At 42.4% G+C, this 8790-nt stretch overlaps 1 protein-coding gene across 2 annotated transcripts in view; it reads left to right on the plus strand.

Annotated features, from left to right (window-relative positions):
• Acad9 (acyl-CoA dehydrogenase family member 9) overlaps window positions 1-7040 on the plus strand; it is a 50301-nt gene extending 43261 nt beyond the window's left edge. Inside the window, exon 19 of one of the 2 annotated variants that reach the window (XM_031376624.1) lies at window positions 6980-7040. The gene's annotated coding sequence lies outside the window, so the exon portion shown is untranslated. Of the gene's footprint in view, window positions 1-5646; window positions 5869-6979 lie in introns of those variants that run through there. The other variant, XM_031376626.1, reaches the window with a different exon arrangement.
• The last annotated feature ends 1750 nt before the right edge of the window (window positions 7041-8790 follow it).

Below are 8790 nucleotides of genomic sequence, written 5' to 3' on the forward strand. Positions count from 1 at the left end.
TTGAATTCCTGATCTTTCCAAGACTTTTATCATGAAGGGATGTTGGATTTTGTCAAAGGCTTTCTCAGTATCTAATGAGATGACCATATGGTTTTTTTCTTTGAGTTTGTTTATATAGTGAATTACGTTGATGGATTTCCAAATATCCAACCATCCTTGCATCCCTGGGATAAAGCCTACTTGATCATGGTGGATCATCATTTTGAACTGTTCTTGGATTTGGTTTGTAAGAATTTTATTGAGTATTTTTGCATCAATATTCAAAAGAGAAATTAGTCTGAAGTTTTCTTTCTTTGTTAGGTGTTTGTGTGGTTTAGGTATAAGAGTAATTGTGGCTTCACAGAACGAATTGGGTAGAGTACCTTCCGTTTCTATTTTGTGAAATAGTTTGAGGAATATTGGGAATAAGTCTTCTTTGAAGGTCTGATAAAACTCTGCACTAAACCCATTTGGTCCTGGGCTTTTTTTGCTTGGGTGACTATTAATGACTGTTTCTATTTCATTAGCAGATATGGGACTGTTTAGATCATTGCTCTTGTCTTGATTTAACTTTGGTACCTGGTATCTGTCTAGAAAATTGTCCATTTTATCCAGGTTTTCCAGTTTTGTTGAGTATCGGCTTTTGAATTAAGATCTCATGGTTTTTTTTTTTGGATTTCCTTAGTGTCTGTTGCTATGTCTCCCTTTTCATTTCTGATCTTGTTAATTAGGATACTGTCTCTGTGCCCTCTAGTTAGTCTGACTAAGGGTTTATCTATTTTGTGGATTTTCTCAAAGAACCAGCTCCTGGTTTGGTTGACTCTTTGTATAGTTCTTTTTGTTTCTATTAGGTTGATTTCAGCCCTGAGTTTTATTATTTCCTGCCTTCAATTCCTCTTGGGTGAATTTCCTTCTTGTTTTCTAGAGCTTTCAGATGTGCTGTCAAATTGCTGGTGTGTGCTCTCTCCAGTTTCTTTTTGGAGGCACCTAAAGCTATTAGTTTTCCTCTTAGGACTGCTTTCATTGTGTCCCATATCTTTGGGTATGTTGTGGCTTCATTTTCATTAAACTCTAGAAAGTTTTTAATTTCTTTCTTTCTTGACCAAGTTATCATTGAATAGAGTATTGTTAAGCTTCCATGTGTATGTGGGCATTCTATTGTTTATGTTGTTATTGAGGAGAAACCTTAGTCCATGGTGATCTGATAGGATGCAAGGAATAAAATCAATCTTCTTGTATCTGTTGAGGCCTAATATGTGACCAATTATATGGTCAATTTTGGAGAAGGTACCATGAGATGCTGAGAAGAAGGAATAAAAGTTTTTTTTTTTTTTTTCGGATATGAAGTTCTATAGATATCTGTTAAATCCATCTGTTTCATACTTCTGTTCTCACTGTGTCTTTGTTTAGTTTCTGTTTCCATTATCTATCCATTGCAGAGAGTGGTATGTTGAAATCTCCAACTATTATTGAGTATGTTGCAATGTGTGCTTTGAACTTTAGTAAAGTTTCTTTTATGAATGTAGATGCCCTTGCATTTGGAGCATAGAGATTCAGAATTGAGATTTCATCTAGGTAGATCATACCTTTGATGAGTATGAAATGTCCCTCCTTATCTTTTTTGATCACTTTAGGATGAAAGTCCATTTTATTCTATATTAGAATGGCTACTCCAGCTTTTTTCTTGGGACCATTGGCTTGGAGAATTGTTTTCCAGCCTTTTATTCTGAGGTAGTGTCTGTCTTTGTCACTGAGGTGGGTTTCCTGTATGCAATAAAATGTCGGGTCCTGTTCACGTACCAAATCTGATAGTCTATGACTTTTTATTGGGGAATTGAGTCCATTGATATTAATAGGTATTAAGGAAAAGTAATTGTTGCTTCCTGCTATTTTTGTTGTTAATGTTGGAATTCTGTTCATGTGGCTATCTTCTTTTAGTTTTGTTGGAAGATTACTTTTTTGCTTTTTCGGCGATGTAGTTCCCTCTTTGTGTTGGAGTTTTCCATTTATTACCCTTTGAAGGGCTGGATTTGTGGAAATATATTGTGTAAATTTGGTTTTGTCATAGAATACTTTGTTTTCTCCATCTATGGTGATTGAGAGTTTTGCTGGGTATAGTAGCCTGGGCTGGAATTTGTGTACTCTTAGGGTTTGTATGACATCAACCCAGTATCTTCTGGCTTACATAGTCTCTGGCAAGAAGTCTGGTGTAATTCTGATAGGTCTGCCTTTACATGTTACTTGACATTTTCCTTCACTGCTTTTAATATTCTTTCTTTGTTTTGTGCATTTGGCATTTTACTGTTATGTGGCGGGAGGAATTTCTTTTCTGGTCCAGTCTATTTGGAGTTCTATAGGCTTCTTGTATGTTCATGAGCATCTCTTTCTTTAGGTTAGGGCAGTTTTCTTCTATAATTTTGTTGAAGATATTTACTGGTCCTTTAAGTTGGAGGTCTTCACTCTCTTCTATACATATTATCCTTAGGTTTGATCTTCTCTTTATGTCCTGGGTTTCCTGGATGTTTTGGGTTAGAAACTTTTTGCATTTTGTTTTTTCTTTGACTGTTCTGTCAATGTTTTCTATGGTATCTTCTGCACCTGAGATTCTCTCTTCTATCTCTTGTATTCTGTTGGTGATGCTTGCATCTATGTTTCCTGACTTCTTTCCTAAGATTTCTAACTCCAGAGTTTTCACTCTTTGTGATTTCTTAATTGTTTCTACTTCCATTTTTAGGTCCTTGTCTTAGTGAGGGTTTCTATTCCTGCACAAATATCATGACCAAGAAGCAAGTTGGGGAGGAAAGGGTTTATTGAGTTTACACTTCCACATTGCTGTGGATCCCCAGAGGAAGTCAAGACTGGAACTCAGGCAGGTCAGGAAGCAGGAGCTGACACAGAGGCCATGGAGAGATGTTCCTTACTGGCTTGCTTCCCCTGGCTTGTTCAGCCTGCTCTCTTATAGAACCCAAGACTTCCAGCCCAGGGATGGCACCACCCACAAGGGGCCCTACCCCCTTGATCACTAATTGAGAAAATGCCCCACAGCTGGGTCTCATGGAGGCACTTCCCCAACTAAAGCTCCCTTCTCTGTGATAACTCCAGCCTGTGTTAAGTTGACACACAAAACCAGCCAGTACAATTGACCCCTTGTCAACTTGACACACAAACAAATCACTATTAAGCCTCAACCCTTACTTTCTTATTCATCCCCAAGATCTAAAGTCCCACAGTCTTTACATATTAAAAGTTCAATCCAAAGTCTCTTAACTGTGGGCTCCACTAAAATAATTTCCTTCAAGAGGGAAAAATATCAGGGCACAGTCACAATCCAAAGCAAAACCAATGTCTGGGATCCAACTCATGATCTTCTGGGCTCCTCTAAGGGCTTTGGTCACTTCTCCAGCTCTGCCCTTTGTAGCACACGTCTTGTCTTATAGGCTCCAGATGCCTGTACTCCACTGCTGCTGGTGTTCTTGGTGGTCATTCATGGTACTGACATCTCTAAAACACTGTCTTCTGCTGTAACTAGGCTTCATCAATAACCTCTCATAGGTTCTCTTCATGGTACTAAGCCTCAACTCCTTTGCATGACACCTTCAGTCCTGGGCCATCAATTTCAACTGAGGCTGCACCTTCACCACCTTCTGTGGCCTCTCACTGTGCCGAGCCTCAGCTGCTCTTCATGACCCCTTCATGCCTTCAAAACAAGTACCACCTGAGTGATTCTTACACATTACCAACTCCTGCTGCAGCACAAGGTATAATCTTGGCTATCTCTGGAACACAGCCTCTTTGTACTCTCAGAAAACACTTCCCAGAAGATGTCACCTCAGTGATGCTGGTCTCTTCTTAATCACTGCTAATTTCTTAGCTCCAGCTAACCAGCATCAATAGTCCCAGTAATGTAAAGTGTTCACTTTAGTAGTTCTGGTATCTCGTTAATCACAGCTGATACTTCAGCCCCAGCTAACCAGAACCACAGAATCTTCACAATCAAGACAACATGGCCCTGATAAGAGTCTTTAATCTTCCCTCTGAAATTTCACAAGCCAGGCCTCCATCTCTGCACTGTTCTCAACATGTTCTTCCAAGATCCAACAGAACATCCCACATAGTTCTTAATAGCCAATGGCTCTTCTAGCTCAAAGTTTCAAAGTCCTTCCACAGTCCTCCCCAAAACATGGTCAGATTGTCACAGGAATACCCAACTCCTGGCACCAGTTTGTCTTAGTGAGGGTTTCTATTCCTGCACAAATATCATGACCAAGAAGCAAGTTGGGGAGGAAAGGGTTTATTGAGCTTACACTTCCACATTGCTGTTGATCACCAGAGGAAGTCAGGACTGGAATTCAGGCAGGTCAGGAAGCAGGAGCTGACACAGAGGCCATGGAGAGATGTTTCTTACTGGCTTGCTCCCCCTGGCTTGTTCAGCCTGCTCTCTTATAGAACCCAAGACTTCCAGCCCAGGGATGGCACCACCCACAAGGGGCCCCACCCCCTTGATCACTAATTGAGAAAATGCCCCATAGCTGGGTCTCATGGAGGCACTTCCCCAACTGAAGCTCCCTTCTTTGTGATAACTCCAGCCTGTGTCAAGTTGACACACAAAACCAGCCAGTACAATCCTGAATGGTTTTGTTCAATTCCTTCACCTAGTCATGCTTTCTTGTAATTCCTTAAGGGATTTTTGTGTTTTCTCTTTAAGGGCTTCTACTTGTTTACTCGTGATCTCTTGTAATTCTTTAAGGGATTTTTGTTTTTCCTTTTTAAGGGCTTGTACCTCTTTACCTGTGTTCTCCTGTATTTCTTTAAGGGAGTTATTCATGTCCTTCTTAAATTCCTCTATCACCATCGTGAGATATGATTTTAGATCCAAGTCTTGCTTTTCTGGTGTTTTGGGATATCCAGGACTTGCTGTGATGGGAGTACTAGGTTCTGATGAAGCCAAGTAGTCTTGGTTTCTGTTGGTAAGATTCTTGTGTTTGTCTTTTGCCATCTGTTGATCTCTGGTGTTAGATATTCTTGCTGTGTCTGGCTGGAGCTTGTTCCTCTTGTAGGTCTGTAAGCCTGTGTCAGCACTTCTGGGAGATCAGCTCTCCTCTGGTAAAACCCAGGTGCAGATGGCTGTGGATCAGTTGTCCCTCCAAAGTCCTGGCGTCAGAGCATACCCTGGAGACAGGCTCTCCACTTGCAGGAAAGGTGCAGAGAGGGCTATGGATATACTGCCCCTCCTAGGTGTGGTCTGAGGTAGAAAGGATCCTGACCAGACTGCCCTGCAACTTGTGAGGCCTGTGCCTTCTGTCTGGTCCTGCCTTAGAGAGTCACTGGAGAGAAAATGTTGGATCTCACCTGAGTCCCTGGGTTAGAGCACTCCCAGGAGGCAAGCTCTCCATTTGCACGGAAGGGGCAGAGAGGGCTGTGGACCCGCTGCTGTCACTCCACACTGCTGTTCATCACCAAAGGAAGTCAGGACTGGAATTCAGGCAGATCAGGAAGCAGGAGTTGATTCAGACGCCATGGTGGGATGTTTCTTACTGGCTTACTTCCCTCAGTTTCTTTTTTCAGGTTTTTGAAGTTCTTTGACTTGCGTAGATAGAGTTACATCAAGATATTTTATATTATTTGTGGCTATTGTAAAGGTTATTGTTTTCCTAATTTCTTTCTCAGCTCATTTATCATTTGTATGAAGGAGGCCTAGTAGCTGGGGATTGTGGAGTCTGAAGTGGTTGCCTCCTGTACCCAGGCAGGACTTCCAGTGGAAAGAGGAGGACACCAACCCACCCACAAAACCTTTCAACCAAAATTAGTCCTGCATATAAGATGTGTGTTGAGATTTTGTCTTTTGTTGTTGATTGTAATTCTGAGTGTAAGCCCCAAAGACCTGGAGTATGCACATATCCCCTGTAATATCCCCTGTGACCCTGCCCCTAAGTTATTTCTGATTAGTAAATAAAGATGCCCACAGCCAACATCTGGGTAGAAGAGACATAGGTGGGGTTGAGGTTTACCTGGCTTTGGGTCAGAGGAGAACCATGAGGGGAAGAAGGAAGTGCAGGAAAGGAGGAAGGAGAAACCACCATGGGTTAGGAGTCAAGAGAACATGGTTCAGTGGGCAGGCCAGTTGGAGTTAAGAGAAGCCCAGATGAAACATAGTAAGTAATAACTTGGTATCCCGTCCCGCAGGATCTAGTAATTTTTGTGAACTACGAGGGGAGCTGTACCTGGAAAAAGAAGAACGGGCGGGAACAAAGGAGAGGGAGGCCTTGCAAGTTCTTTTGCCAAAGCCCCGTTTAATAGTAGCCAGTGGTCAGTATTTATGCATTACAGAAAGAAAAAAATGAGGAGGGGGTGAGGGGAACAAAGGATGAGAAAGGGGACATCTGGATGGATGTCTGATAAGGGGTCCCGAGACGTCTTGCAGCCTTATCTCAGTAAGTTGTCTCTGGGAAACTGAAACCAAGCATCTTCCAGCAGGGCAAAGTAAACGTTTCCTCAGGAGAAGCTGCTTGATTCAATACCTTCTCAGAGGGGAAGGAAGCTGTAAAACTTTTTCCAGGGAAGGGAAGTGCCTGCTTGTCACTCTCCCAGGGAAAAAGGTGTTTGGTTCCCAGGCCTCTTGGCCCTGGGTGTCTCCACCAGAGCTGAGATCATCAGCGGGTTTGAGCTAGAGAGTGCTTTTGGTTTCCAACAACTTGGGGTTATTGATAGGAAAGTGGATTTTAACAGGATAGAGGATAGGCAGCTGCCCAGCTTTTGGAACATTTAAGTCTTATTGTAAATAAAAAGGTTGCCTGTATCTTTCATGCAGGAACTTAGATAGCAAAGGGGGGGTAAGAAACCTTGTACTGGGATTTAAATAATTACTACAACAAATGTGCAGGGATCCAGATAGAGCAGAGACTGAGGGAATGGCCAATCAATGATTGGCTTAACTTGAGACCCACCCCATGGAATAGAGCTAACCACTGTCACTATTAATACTATTCTGCTATGTTTGCAGGCAGGAGTATAGCATGTCTTCTGAGAGGCTTCACCCAGAAGAAGCAGAGGCCCACAGCCAAAGTTTAGGTGGAGCATGGAAAGTCTTGTGGAAGAGTCAGGAGAGGGATTGAAGGAGCCACAGGGGTCAAGGACACCACAAGAAGACCAACAGAGTCAACTAACCCCGGCCCACTGGGGCCCACAAACACTAAACCACTTAACAAAGAACATTCATGGTCAGGACCTAGTCCCCCAACACACTTGTAGCAGATTGCAGCATGGCCTTCATGTGGGTCTCCTAATAATTGGAGCATGGGACTGTCTCTGACTCTATGGATTGCCTTTGGATCCCCTTCCCCTAACTGGGCTTCCTTGTCTGGCCTCAATGGGAGAGGATGCCCTTAGTACTGCTGCAACTTGATGTGCCAGGACAGGTTGGTACCCATGAGGGGCTTCCCCTTCTCTGAGGAGGAGAGGGGTACTGGGGAAGGGCTATGTGATAATGGGACTGGGAGGAGAGGAAGGAGTGGGGATGTGATCATATCTAAAGTAAATAAATAAATAAAGTGGATAAATTTAAAAATTTGACAAAACTTGCCTCCCTCTACACAAAGGATAAATGGGCTGAGAAAGAAATTAGGGAAACAACATCATTCACAATAGTCATAAATAATATAAAATACCTTGGTGTGACTCTAACCAAGCAAGTGAAAAATCTGTATAATAAGAACTTAAAGTCTCTGAAAAAATAAAGAAGAGCTGTGAAAATGGAAAGATCTCCCATGCTTATGAATCCATAGGATTAACATAGTAAAAATGGCTATCTTACCAAAAGCAATCTACAGATTCAATGGAATTCCCATCAAAATTCCAACTCAATTCTTTACAGAGATAGAAAGAGCAATTCTCAACTTCTTCCAGAATAACAAATACCCAGGATAGCAAAAACTATTCTCAACAATAAAAGAACTCCTGGGGGAATCACCATTGCTGACCTCAAGCTGTATTATGCCACCCACACTCGTCTACTCCAGTCACATCCAAAATATCGGGGATAAAATCCTGATTAAGGATAAGAGGCAATAAAGATCCAAAAGGAGTTCTGTGCCTCCTGGATATTCAGACAGTCGCTGGTATCTCCTAACTCAGACGTGTTCCAGATCAGTCTTTCCAATCGTCAACATGCCCTCATAACTAGACATAAAGGTACCCCAAGAAATGATTCGTAAATGGCTAAGATTGGACATTGTTTCCTGGCCAAAACAATGTTACCAATATATCCTAGTTTAATACCAAGCTGTCCATAACTTGGAATTTCTCTCAAGGAATCTGCCTCGCCAGAGCTAGCAACAGAGGTCTAGCACATTCCTTAGGGTAATAGATAGTTCACAATAGTTAGAAATGTTTTGCATACTAGAGAGTAATGAAGGGCTTCCACTCAAGGACATTAGCTAGAAGTGTTAGGTCAGAATCCTAGTCATTGCCTCCAGCAAAACCAGAGAATTAGAATAGGAATACCAAATTAGTCCCAGCGGGGAAGACACCATTGCTCTTCCACCTGCTTCACAACTGGATACGTGATCTTCGTCAGTAAGATCACTGACCTTGATGTGACTGTCACCTGCCTACATGACTCTTGTCATCTGCCTGCTGTATGCTACTTAAGCCTGCTTGTCACTTTGTATAAGGACTAGGACTTGGACTCATATGAAGGACTTGGACTCGCATGTAGGACTAGCACTATGGACTCGCAGAAGGACTTGCACTAAAACTTCGATGGGCTAGGACTCAGACTCATGCAATCCGCAGTCTCCCGGGCCCAGAGCACTT

Source organism: Mastomys coucha, unplaced genomic scaffold, assembly GCF_008632895.1.
Source record: "Mastomys coucha isolate ucsf_1 unplaced genomic scaffold, UCSF_Mcou_1 pScaffold17, whole genome shotgun sequence".
NCBI lineage: Eukaryota > Metazoa > Chordata > Mammalia > Rodentia > Muridae > Mastomys > Mastomys coucha.